Source organism: Nymphalis io, chromosome 27, assembly GCF_905147045.1.
Source record: "Nymphalis io chromosome 27, ilAglIoxx1.1, whole genome shotgun sequence".
Lineage (NCBI taxonomy): Eukaryota > Metazoa > Arthropoda > Insecta > Lepidoptera > Nymphalidae > Nymphalis > Nymphalis io.
The window spans coordinates 4754196-4767609 of NC_065914.1; the positions used below are offsets into that span (position 1 = coordinate 4754196).

The window sequence follows — 13414 nt, forward strand, 5'->3', positions numbered from 1 at the left end:
AATCTTTCAAATTAAAATATCACATAATTATTATAGGTATTTTGTTTTGCCCCGAGTTTTGAAGACCCGTATTCTAATTATTTTTTTTTTCGTAATGTTTTTTATAAGTATAATAAAGGTTATATTATGTGTTACCGACGCACACATCTTTTCCCGATATAAAAAGAAAACACTTGTATTTATATAGTGGATTATTGTTATTCCTTCGTCAGTACTAATTTAGCGCACATAGTGAAGAGACATTAGTGCTTTTTATTAAGGAATTATTTATTTATACCTATGTGAGTATTATAATTTTATGTTATATATTAATTAAATCTAATAAATATTTTGAAAATAATTATTCTACAATTACTTTAAACGATTGTTATTATCAAAAATAATTTCGTAATAGACAGTTTTAGTTTTAGTCCCAAAAGGAAACGCCGAGTGTCGTGTACAAAAAGGTGCTAGGATTATTAATTATAAATAATGTTTTTAGACTTAAATAGTTTTGTTTTATCTGAATATTTTAAAAAGATATTTTTTTATCTGTCTGTCTGTCCGTGCTAATCTTTGAAATGGGTAAAAATGACAAATTGAAATAATAGAATTATTACAAGATATATTTCAAGGTTCCCTTTAGTCTTTATTTATCAAAATCGATTGAGTATCAAAAGTTATAAAAACGTACGACTTTTTGTCGTCATAATATATATATATAGGATAGCGGTACGAGATCAAAGTTACCAATTATGTATAAAGCGCATTTGTTATATTTTAAAAGTCAATTGATGTAAAAGTAAAATATATTTTTAATCGATTACTTAATGAATCAGTAACAGCCTGCGAATGTCCCACTGGTGGGCTAAGGCCTCCTCTCCCTTTTTGAGGAGTTATAAAACGTGGGTATTTTTGTCGTTTTAATATATGTATATGATCGTGGTGTCCAGATTTCCGGAGTAAAGTGACCTTTTGCCCTATTAGAAATCGTGTTTAGTTCAAATTTTCGTTGTCATTGTTTTGTCGTCGTTTCTTAAGAGTTTGAATTTTTTCATTAATTTCATTATTGATAATATTGAATAATTCCCAGGTTGCAATGATTAACTCGGTTGAAATTTTGTTCTATTTTTATATTTTAGTTTATGGATTTTTACTTTTAACTTTTAAGGTTACCTATTCTTTAGTTGCAGGGTTTAATATTTTGCATTCAATTGCTTAGTTTTATTCTTATTTATAGTTCAATTAGATAAGATTTTATTGTTATTTTTTTGTATAACTTTATAGTACATCTATTATTTTTATCATTAGTTATATGAGGTAATCTTTTAGTTTTTAGTTTTCATTAATAGTTAGCTTGCATAAATTATAGAATTTATTAAAGTTTGCATTAAATTGCATAGTTTTAACTTTATTTATAATGTTATTGGATTAGAACGGTAGTGTTTTTTTCTATTATTTGCTGCTGGGCTATATATAGGTAAAAATTATATTAGCAATAAGTAACAGCCTGTGAATGTCCCACTGCTGGGCTGAGGCCTCGTCTCTTTTTTTTAAAGAGATGGTTTTGGTCAGCGTGGTGGAAGCTTCTTCCACCACGCTGCTCCAACGCGGGTTGGTGGAATACACATGTGGCAGAATTTCAGTGAAATTAGACACATGCGGGTTTCTTCACGATGTTTTCCTTTACCGAAAAACATGAGATGAATTATAATCACAAAGTAAGTACATGAAGTAAATCAAAGTCGTCATATTGATGATTTGACCATAATCCATACGTAACACACACCGTGTGTTGTTAAGGACATGCAATTGTAATATTAAGGATTTCATCCCGGGAGTCTCGCTCTCGAAAATATCGAATCTAGACGATTTTGTCGTATTTTAGAGACTCGAGACTGCTATCTCCAGTTGTCGACACCTTTATGACAATTGAAAAATGGTGTATTAACTGCTTAAATGAATAAACTACGAGTATTCAAACTCATACTATACAACTATCGAAAAATTCTCGAGTCTCGTTTTTCCGGGTCGAGTCTTTTTTGTCTCAGGACTCGAAAATGTATCGACACTGAAAGCCTTATTTAGTATCAAATAATTACCAGCATCCAAGGATTCTTTCCAAGTTAAGGGATTTCGTCTAGACTGAGTTATGTTGTAGACCTTAACTTCCTTGAATCTGAAACGAAATGAGAATTTTTGATAAAATATATATAATGGAAATAATTGATTTTTCAAGAAGTATTTTAATTAATTTATCATCTATATATTTTATAACACGTTTCTTAGAATAGGCAAATAAAAAAAAATTGCGTATAGAAGGATACATATCGTCTGGAGATTTGTTACAGACCATTTTCTTGCTCGCTGCAAAAACGTATTTATGCGATTTCATCATCTAGAATGGGGAGTATGCACCAGAACACCAATTAAAAATTCAGCAGTACCCACTCCGTTTCATAGGGGTGTCACGGGATCGCTTGGGTATACTGACACGACGCCCCCGACATTGGTACCGAACATTTATAAATTATTCTACACCAAAACATTCACAGCGATGACACGGGCGAGTGAGCCAGTGTTATTACAGGCACGAGATATATAATATATTAGATACTTACTTTTCCAAACCGCAAACGTACGAAAGTAATATACATCCATTTACAGCCATGTCCACAGGATACAAATCGGCTTGATAATTTTCATTGCAGAGCATAGTGCGAAGAACACCTTCGAACAATAACACTGACATATGAAGAAGAACTTTTGCCACCAACGAAGTTCCTACTCTCATTAGGCCTTTTAGAATTTGCCGTGGGATGATAGGAACCTTATAAATAATAAGGTATTTATCATCTTACGGCTGTATTATGGACGCTACGTGCATTGAAATACAACCTGTCTTTTTATGCTATAGGTAGACGATTTTTATGTTAAAGGCAGAGAGGTCACTAATGTTAAATGGCTACCACCACCCTAACACTTCGGAGCCATATTAACCATTTCTTACATCACCAATGCGCTATAAACCATGGGAATTAGGTCCCTTTTGTATATATTGACAGTGTTCACTCACCATTCTAACCGCAATACAACAATACTGTTAGGCGGTACTGAGATGATGGATGGTGACTACCCAGTGGCTTGCACAAAGCCCTACCACCAAGTAAATTTAACTATTACCTTTACCCCCTCCAATTAAAATGCCTGTCGGTCCGTTTAAATTATCAACCCAACCAGGTATTGGCTCCTTGTAAGCAGCAGTTACTGTAAAACAAAACGTTAATGATTTTTCAGAAATATAAATAAATATTATATGTTTTTAAGCACATCAGATATGTTGACATATTTTAATTTCTTTTTAAATTAAAATAGGTTGGCAAAAGGTCAACTCGATGGTAAATAGTCACCACCGACGATAGACATTGGCACTGTAAAAAATATTAACCGATCCTTACATTGCCAATGCATCACCAACTTTGGTAACTGAGATGTTATGTCCATTGTGCCTTTATATTACTCGTTCACCCTTCAAATTGTAACAAAACAATATTAAGTTTCCTTCCCAAATTTGCAAAACCCCTACCACCAAGTAAGGTTGAACAAACAAACAAACAATATTATATGTATAATATGTTTTAACTTACCAATGGACAAACGTCCAATACCAACTGGAAATTTTGACGTGTATTTTGCTACGAGATTTTCAGTTATAGCTTTTGTATATGAATATGTGTTAGGTTCAGATGATATTAATCTGGAAACAGAAATAGCTCGGTTATTAGGTTATAGGGAAAATTCAACTAATTTCTAACGAGAAATAGAAAAACAACAATACGCTTTGATTCGATTGCGATAAAGTGACAATTTGTTAGTAGAATTGGTACCAAGGTTAGGTTAGGTAATCAATCAAATCACGGTAGCATGCGAAAGCGGATCCCGTGGCGCTCCTCGTGAAGACGGAAAGGGTATCGCTGGTTTTTTAGTCGGTATTCCGATGTTCGAGGCACATTAGGCGCTTTGGACACCAGCGAGCCCCGCATACCCTCCCACTGTTTCAGTGGGGGAAATGCCTAAAGCGTTTTTCCGAAAAAAAAAACCATCATCAATCATAATCAATCAAATGACACAGTTACAATATTTTCAACGTTATGCAAACTACTAGTTCTATAATTAATTCATTGGACAAACTATAAAGATCCTCCTGACAGATTTCGGCCAATCAATATCAAGGAGAGTAGCCAACTGATTAGAACATATTATTGCGCACAAGTGTGTGCGCTAACAAATACACTCTCTTTTCCTTCATTTTCGTAATTCGATGGGATAGCAATCCATTAAATTTGAAACCTATTATAAAATTATATGTATTATTGGAATGAGGAAAGAGATGTCGTCACTCGTTTAGTTTATGAAACGTTTTTTATGTTAAAGTTATCATAAATTAAATTTTAGGGAGCCCAATAAATATCTTCGATTATCTCTATTAACTTTGTTTTGTGGTTCACTAACTTTGGCTCCAAATACGCAAGCGTTTCGTCGTCCAGCCAATCAACTAAGTCATTCACTTTTTCGGGGTCGTGAACTGGTGGATACATCTTCTCTTTCAAAACGTCTACCTTGCAACGACAATAAGCCGTTGATAAATGCACGAATGCCTGTAATTTAAGTTATTGCCTTAATATAATCATCTACAAGCATCATACTACATCTACAAATGTGTATATTTCATTCATATTATCCTGAAAACCCAACGGTAACATAGAATATTAAATCCACGTATAATAAAAAATACATTACGTTTCCTTAGAAAAAATATTGGTATAAGGAAATACATCTAACTTTCAATTTAAAATCATTGAAGTCCTTGTCTCCTGCACTAATTTATTTATTACGCCTGTATTGGCTGGTTCATAGCAATTGTAAAAAATTAAATATATATATGCTTATATTAGTGTATATGTCTATGCTTGATTGCTAATAGGAAAATTTAATCTGTGCCATTAAGTCGCAGTTCCAAACTACACTTTATTCAATTAAGCACATACAAGCACGTTTGCGTATAACTTTATATACACATCTTGTATATATTGAAGTGGTGGTAGGACTTTTTTTAAGCCCGTCCGGGTAGATACCACCCATTCTTAATATATTCTTTCGCCAAGTCATGCTTAGTATTGTTGTGATTGCGGGTGAGTGAGCCAGTGTTACTACAGATGCAAGGGACATTATATCTTAGGGTTTGGTTATTTCTATCAGAACCTAGCCTACCTATTAAATAAAAATTACTAACTAATTGTCTTGTTAATTTTAATATGCCTCATATTTTTTTGTTGCTAAATGTAATTTTAAAAATAAATATTCATCATCAATCAAAAACATTGCCAATATTCTGCTGGTTATTGAATTGCAGATGTTATGTCCTTGTATCTTTAAACCCACTGCCTAACTCACCATAAATTGGATACAATAAAGTCGTTTGCATAAAAAGTCACACACTCGTTTCGATTGTCAATCTCGTTTGTAAAAAAAGCCAAACTATATGGAAACTTTATGGAACTATCAGGTGATCAATGATTGACGTATTGAATAGAATAATTTTGGCAAAGAGAATTTCAAATTAGAAGATTGTAGAATAATAATAAGAATGAAACATCGCATCAACAATAAATAAATAAAAAACAAATAAAAAAAAAACACGCTTACCTGTTCAAATTGTTAAAAATAAATACAATACTGTTGAACAACCTTTATAAAACTCTTTGTAATGATAACAGAATCAATACTACGCGGCTTAAAAAGCTAATTCATATATATAAATATATACATATTTATATATTAAAAAAATATGTAAAACAGCTATCCAATAATAATATACGCGTAATTATGATATAGCATTTATTTTACCTTAGGTAAATACATATATATATATATATATATATATATATTTATATATATATATATATATATATATATTAACATATATATATATATGTTATTGTAAATAAATAATCGCACTTATGCTATTTTCAGGATTTACAAATTGTTACAAAAAACTATTAATTATTTATAATTTTCTATTATTTTATATTCAGGAGTTCCTGTCGAATATGTGTTAAAATTTCGGCCGCGACGTCCAATCTCAAGAGAGATTAGCAAACTACGAAGGATATTTTATAGAGCACAAGTGTGTGCGCAAACACAGATGCACTTTCTATTCCAGGCAGAATTCCGAAATGGCTGAGAGTTCAGGCATAGGACCAACGGCTTTACGTGCTTTCCGATAACTATACACACTTCTAACTTGCACACTTCGAGCTGATACTGAGAATCTTAGACAGAAAAACCCAATAACTTATTATTGGCCCGAGATGATGTTTTAACCCAGGACCTCGGTATCGGCGGCTTTATACATATAACCATTATATATATAACCAATAGACAAATAAGGTAACAAAAATAATTAACAGGTGAATAATTTATACCAAATATAAGATTTGATAAAAAAAATCGTAAATCGACTTCGAAAAATTTGCATGAACGAAAAAAAGTTACCGCCTAGGAGGTGTATTCATCCAGCGCAATCAACAATATCGGTTTATAAAAATAAAAAAAACTTATACCCGAACAAACATATTATATATTATATTTGTATATTTTTAAAACAATCGTACGTAAATATTCTTTTAATTAATTTTATTTATCATGTACTCAAATTAATTCAAAAGAGTGATTACTGTGTTTCTTGTTGGCGTTTCTTGGTAAAGCATTACGATCGGTCGTTTAAATGTTTGGATTTATTTGTATGTGTGTAGTACTTTAAAAAAACATTTACCAACCAATCAACCAACTAAAACCATTGCGATTGCCGTATTCATCGCGGATCGGAGAGACAACGGGATCGTGTCGATATAACGCATCGGTGGCCATTTCGGAGCTTCAGAGCTTCGGTTTAAATAATTACAAAAAAAACAAATTAAATTATAATTCGTTGTGAAAAGTTCACCTTTAGAAACATCAGCATTATTTAGTCGAACATAGATTTATATATCACTGGAGAAAGTCGACCCACATTTTTATCATTAAACTTAATTAATAGATGAAGGTTACCGTACCATACCGTAACAGCCTGTGAATGTCCCACTGTTGGGCTGAAGGCCTCCTCTCCCTTTTTGAGGAGAAGGTTTGGAGCTTATTCCACCACGCTGCTCCAATGCGGGTTGGTAGAATTCACATGTGGCAGAACTTCAGTGAAATTACACATGCAGGTTTCCTCACGATGTTTTCCTTCACCGTAAAGCACGAGATGAATTATAATCACAAATTAAGCACATGAAAATTCAGTGGTGCTAGCCCGGGTTTGAACCCACGATCATCGGTTAAGATTCACGCGTTCTTACCACAGGGCCATCTCGGCTTTTTCTCTTATATTGGATATTAATTTACATTAAGCATATAGTTAAATGTTCAAAGTTCGAAAGGGCACCGCGGCCGCTCAATTTTAATTTTTTTTTTTTTTTTTTTTTATAGAAAAGGAAGGCGGACGAGCATATGGGCCACCTGATGGTAAGTGGTCACCAACGCTCTTAGACATTGGCATTGTAAGAAATGTCAACCATCGCTTACATATCCAATGCGCCACCAACCTTGGGAACTAAGATTTTATGTCCCTTGTGCCTGTAATTACACTGGCTCACTCACCCTTCAAACCGGAACACAACAATATCAAGTATTGCTGTTTTGCGGTAGAATATCTGATGAGTGGGTGGTACCTACCCAGACGAGCTTGCACAAAGCCCTACCACCAGTGAATCATATAGCGGCTTAAAGTTTTAAAGAATAAAAAAAATATTGTGCAATCGGGGGACCCCCGTCAGAAACGAAGTTCTTTGCGATATTATTTATTTGAAAAAACTGTATATTTTTATTGATTACTTAAGTACATTAATGTATTTTTGTCTTAAATGATTTGTAATGGTTTCAACGATTTCATTATATTAACATTAGCATGTCGGTGACGCAAAGCCACGAGGTTATCCCCTACGATAAACAAGCATACGCCAAAAGAAGTTCAAGTTCAAAAATAATAGTATGAGTAAAAAATAAAATGAAATTTTTAAAATATCAATCAATAATTATGAAATTTTAAGCCATGTTTTCAGGTCGGAATCGAACTCGGTCCATTCACGAATATTCGACTGGACCGAGTATTTTAGACCTTTGGGCCACCTAATCATTACACGGAACAGGGAATTTATGAACTCAATCTTTCATTATACTAAAATTAGCATGTCGGTGACGCGAAGCCACAGTTATATACAGGAACAGGTTTGAATCTGAATCCATGCAAATGAGCAAGCCGTTCAATGGTTCAGGTGGTGTCTTAATTTCTGCTAGTTCCACTTTTGTTGATGCGCAAAACATCTCAGCTGTGCGCATGACATTGGCATTCTTTGTCCATAGCACCAATAAGCTCTTTCGGATGAGCAGAATATTCAATAGCTGGCTCGTACTCGGATGCGAGAAGGAACGAAGCAGAATGCTCTGCGTGTGTTAGCTACGAAGCGGCGCGCTTGTCTCCGTTTCAATAGTTGTTGATTTCGTTCAGCTCGTACCTCTTGTTTAAGATGCACGCAATTGTGACATGCTCGACCATGTTATTTTGTTGGATTTGTTCGTCTATTCTTTCTGCTCTACTATTTCACATTTTGGTGCTTTTTTCATTCGACGGCCACGGCCGAAAATTTGAGGTATATATATATTATATATTATAGGTTGGGTTCAGTTGGGGTTATATAACTTATATTTTAGATAAGGAACACATGTCATTTAGTTATATTATATAATAGCTAGTGCTCGCGAGACTTTGAAATCAGAAGTAAATAAAATACGTTTTCAATTGTAATAAATTAAATTTATGGTAAGGTACTGGCTCAGTGGTTAGAGTTAGAACGCGTGAATCTTAAACGATCGCGGGTTGAAACCCACGCACCACTGGTTTTCTATGCGTTTAATTTGTATTTATAATTCATCTCGTGCTTGATAGTAAAGAAAAACATCGTGAGTACATAGCGTAGCGGCGATATCATTTACCTTTTTGGGTATGCAAAAATAAAAAAAATAAAAAAATAAAAATTGTCTTTGGATGTTTTATGTGTCGTTATTATTATTATTTTCTGGTAAAATATGGTATGTAATGGTGTAATAAATTTTTAAATAATTCAATAAGAATCAATAAAAAAAAAAATATTAATAAATATATTTTTGTAATTAAAAATAAGTTTTTTTAAAGTTACAGTAATATTTATTTAATTTAAAAAATTAACTAAATGTCTACATTTAAAATGATATAATAAATCGAATAATATTATTAGTTAAATAAATTAACTTTAAATACAAACGAAAGTTTAAATTCGTTTTCAATTGAAGGTTAGTTTATTGAGAAGTATACAACTTCTACATTAATTTTACTATCATTTATTTATTATTACGATTATCATAAGACCTTATGTAATCATTAGTGTCGCCATTTCACTTATATGATTTATATCCTAACCGAAGTGTTTGTAAGAAACTAAGTAGCACCTTTATCAGAGAGATTTCTTTTGAGCCCCTAAACCATCATTGGATATTTGAATCATTTCTTAATCATCTTGTCTAAATAAAAACTCTCAAAACTCTGAACATGATTACATGGACCTGACGGATCTGCTTCTAGCTGAAGAACAAAGATTGAACTCTTGTAGCAAGGGGGAAGAAAATCCACTCTGGAGAAAGTCGAATTAAATGGCAATTCAAGCAACAGCTCATTGGCCAAAGCTTTTTGTAAAATCGTTCTACAGGGAAGTGATAACGCTCTCGTTTCGGTATACTTCTCCAAAAAGATATCAGCACCTAAATAGTATCAGAAATATTTAAAAAATACTGAACTGCACCCAATATAAGGAATATTGTTATGTATGTGTATGTACATATGTATGTATGTATCGATTGATATTTTGCCACGAATTCGTGTAACACTGAATGCATTATCATTACGAAGTACCCACGAAATACCCAGTAGTTAATATAATCGAGTTCTGCACGCACGTACAGTATATTTTTAATTACAGTGATAGCTGATGAGTGCCTAATTTTTTTTTATCTAAATGTAATATTATTTTATATTTAATACACTGAACGTTCCTTAAAATAAACTTTTATACGATTTTTTTTAATTCTTACATTACAACATAAATTAAAAACAAAGACTTTTTTAACATAATCGGTAGGTAATGAAATTGTTTACTCACCCTACAAACTGGAACAGAAAAAGTACACAATGCTGTCCTGCGTTAGAATATTTCATGAGTGGGCTGTAATTCAGACGAGCTTGCTAAAATTCCATATAAAATTCCTTCTTCCCCCTTCCCTCATAAATCTACGCGAGCTGGCTCTCATTGTCACCGATGTCTCGATGTAACTGTGACATAAATTCCATCGCGCACAAAGAATAGTGGCAACTCCTTTCTTTGTCGCACTTCCAAAAAATGGAATTCCTTACCAGCTCACGTGTGTTAAGCAAACATGATTAAATCGAGAATCAAAATTTTAAATCTAACTGTGATATCAATCCCATCGCGCTCAAAGAAATTTGGCAACTTCTTTCTTTGTGTGCGACAAAGAAAGAATTCCAATAAATGGAATTCTTTACCAGCTCTCGTGTTCCCCTCCTCCTACAACCCGGGTTCCTTCAAACGCGGCGTGAAGAGGCATCTTGCGGGCCGGCAAGGCGAAGGCAAAATGAAATAAATAAGCGAGTTCAAATAATTGATGATTCATAAATACAGTACAGTTTAATTTGATTTAACTTGTTTTAACATTAGCTGTAATTATTGTTCATTTAGTAAAGGTTAAACTGAGCTCTGTGTCGTGATTTTTATTTTATAAGAATAAGAAAACATTTATTCAAGACAAACATTGCTGAGATAAAGGTAACATAATTGTACGGAAAAATATATAAAATAAAAAAAAGTAAACGTTAAATAATTAATATAAGAAAACAAAAAAATAAAAAAGGGAAACCTCATATTCAAACTGCAAAGAAACAATAATATAAAACTAAAAATTGCTTTACTTACGGATGCTCTTAGGAGATCAGTTCGCTGTATTCCACCTAAAGTACGACTTATTGTCTACAATACTCATGTCTGTCATAGTAAAACCGATTTTAGAATACCTTATTGAAATCTGGGACAGTGTCGCTGAAATCCTCATCAAAAATCTCCAAATATCTCAAAACAAACTGCTAAAAGTCATATATAATATGAACTGTCGCACTCCTACGAAAAATATCTCATCAATAAAATAAATTAATAAATACAAAATGTGCTTATTAATTCGTAAAATAATTACAAACACCACACATTCACAAATTACCTTTCAACTTAAAACTCCATTCTCATCTTACTTGAAACCGACACAAAATCGAATTACCCAAATTCCGAACTAAGTATGGCACAAAAACTATATTATTTGAAGGAGCCCAGCTTTACAATTCGTTACAAAACGACGTTATAAATTCAAATTAATTTAATATATTCAAAAAAGATTAAAAAGTTATTTACTGGCACAAAATGTAGACATAAGTTATGGTATAATACTTCATATTTAATGGTATTTCCCAAGTTTAAGTGGACTTTGTTCTTTTTTAGGAAATAAACTTTGTATATATAAAACTTAAACTTTTTATATATACATAGAACGATATGTCACTAAAATATGAGAGAGGACACTGATTCTTCTTTCAGTCAGCAATTCAGTCTTTGAGCCTAGCTCAGAAGTCAGGGACTTCATTATAATTTGTAACTTTTTATGTGAATAAAGATTATTATTATTATCATTATTATTACATACATATTTTATTGTTTTGCTCTTAACTTTTTTTAATCGTGATAATTATATTTTATAATTTATTGAATTGCTTATTCACTGTCATTCATGAATTCGTTTTTAGTGGAAAGTTTATTGGCGTGTGAACGAGTTAATTGTTGTATAATGTATGTGGTTTTTACGATATGTTTCCCAATTATAATAATAAAAAAAAATTACATACATATAAAGCCAATTCCAATTACAAGAAGAATAAAGAAATATAAACAGCGTTAACATTGTATTGAAGCGATATAATCTTAAATGTTTTCGTAGTTGTTATCAAATTTTTGTAAGTAAAATTGAAGTGAATATAATTAGTTAAGTGGAACTGTGTTGTATTATATATAAATATAATAAAAGCCGAGATGGCCTAGTGGTTAGAACACGTGAATCTTAACCGATGAACGTGAGTTCAAACCCGGGAAAGCACCTCTGAATTTTCATGTGCTTAATTTCTGTTTGTAATTCATTTCATGCTTTTCGGCAAAGGAAAACATCGTGAGGAAACCTGCATGTGTCTAATTTCATTGAAATTCTGCCACATGTGTATTCTACCAATCCGCATCGGAGCAGCGTAGTGGAATAAGCTCCTAACCTTCTCCTCAAAAAGGGAGAGGAGGCCTTAGCCTAGCAGTGGGACATTAACAGGCTGTTACTATTTATAAATATATATTAATCAAGAACTGTTTGTAGTGTTATATAGCAGAGATATTAGTGAAACGCATGGGATATGTAAATCTAAGTTTTGTCTATTTTTACTTCTTCGATTGGAAAGCTATAGTTCGAATTTCATGTTAATTGAAAAGCGAATATTGCATTAAATACATACAACCGTATATTTCAATAGATAGATCGTAATACCGACAATGTTGAACAAAATACGTCGAAAGGAATATGAACAGTTAGGTAACACCGTAACGATTTAAATACTTATTTGGTATTAATCCAGAAATTAGTTTATTTATTAATTAATTTGCAATTTAATTAATTGCCTGAACGCTGTCTTTAATATACATGGACCATATTAGGCATTGTTTCATACGGGAACCGTGGATGATATCCGTCCAAAAACTCCGTTATCATGTGCTTCATCATGTGAGGAGAGGGGGGGGGGCTAGATGTTAGGTAGGCTATGTGTTAAGCCGAGTTTTTGTTTCTGCTCCAAATTACAGCCAAATCCATTCAGTAGTTTTTCGTTAAATATTAATAAAGATTATATACTATACTTTTGTATGTGGGTTCTTCATGATTGTCGAAAAACCAATCCGGGCATTTACTCTTGGTTTTCACATTATCCGGACATTTCCTCCTCAGCAATCTAAATTGCCGCGTTATTATTATTTTTTATAGACTAGGTAGGCGGAGGAGCATGTGGGCCACCAGATGGTGAGTGGTCACCAACGCCCATAAACATTGTAAGAAATGTTAACATCGCTTACATCGCTAATGCGTCACCAACCTTAGGAACTAAGATGTTATGCACCTTACCTGTAACTACACTGGCTCACTCACCCTTCAAACC

General features: G+C 32.7%; 1 protein-coding gene and 1 pseudogene across 1 annotated transcript in view; one reads left to right on the top strand and one right to left on the bottom strand.

The window, feature by feature from the left end:
* The first annotated feature begins 217 nt into the window (after positions 1–217).
* The window catches only part of LOC126778863 (putative fatty acyl-CoA reductase CG5065), a 106965-nt gene continuing 93768 nt past the window's right edge, over positions 218–13414 (top strand). Inside the window, exon 1 of the mRNA XM_050502589.1 lies at positions 218–281. The gene's annotated coding sequence lies outside the window, so the exon portion shown is untranslated. The remainder of the gene's footprint in view (positions 282–13414) is intronic.
* LOC126778916 (fatty acyl-CoA reductase 1-like) overlaps positions 1601–13414 on the bottom strand; it is a 43724-nt pseudogene continuing 31910 nt past the window's right edge.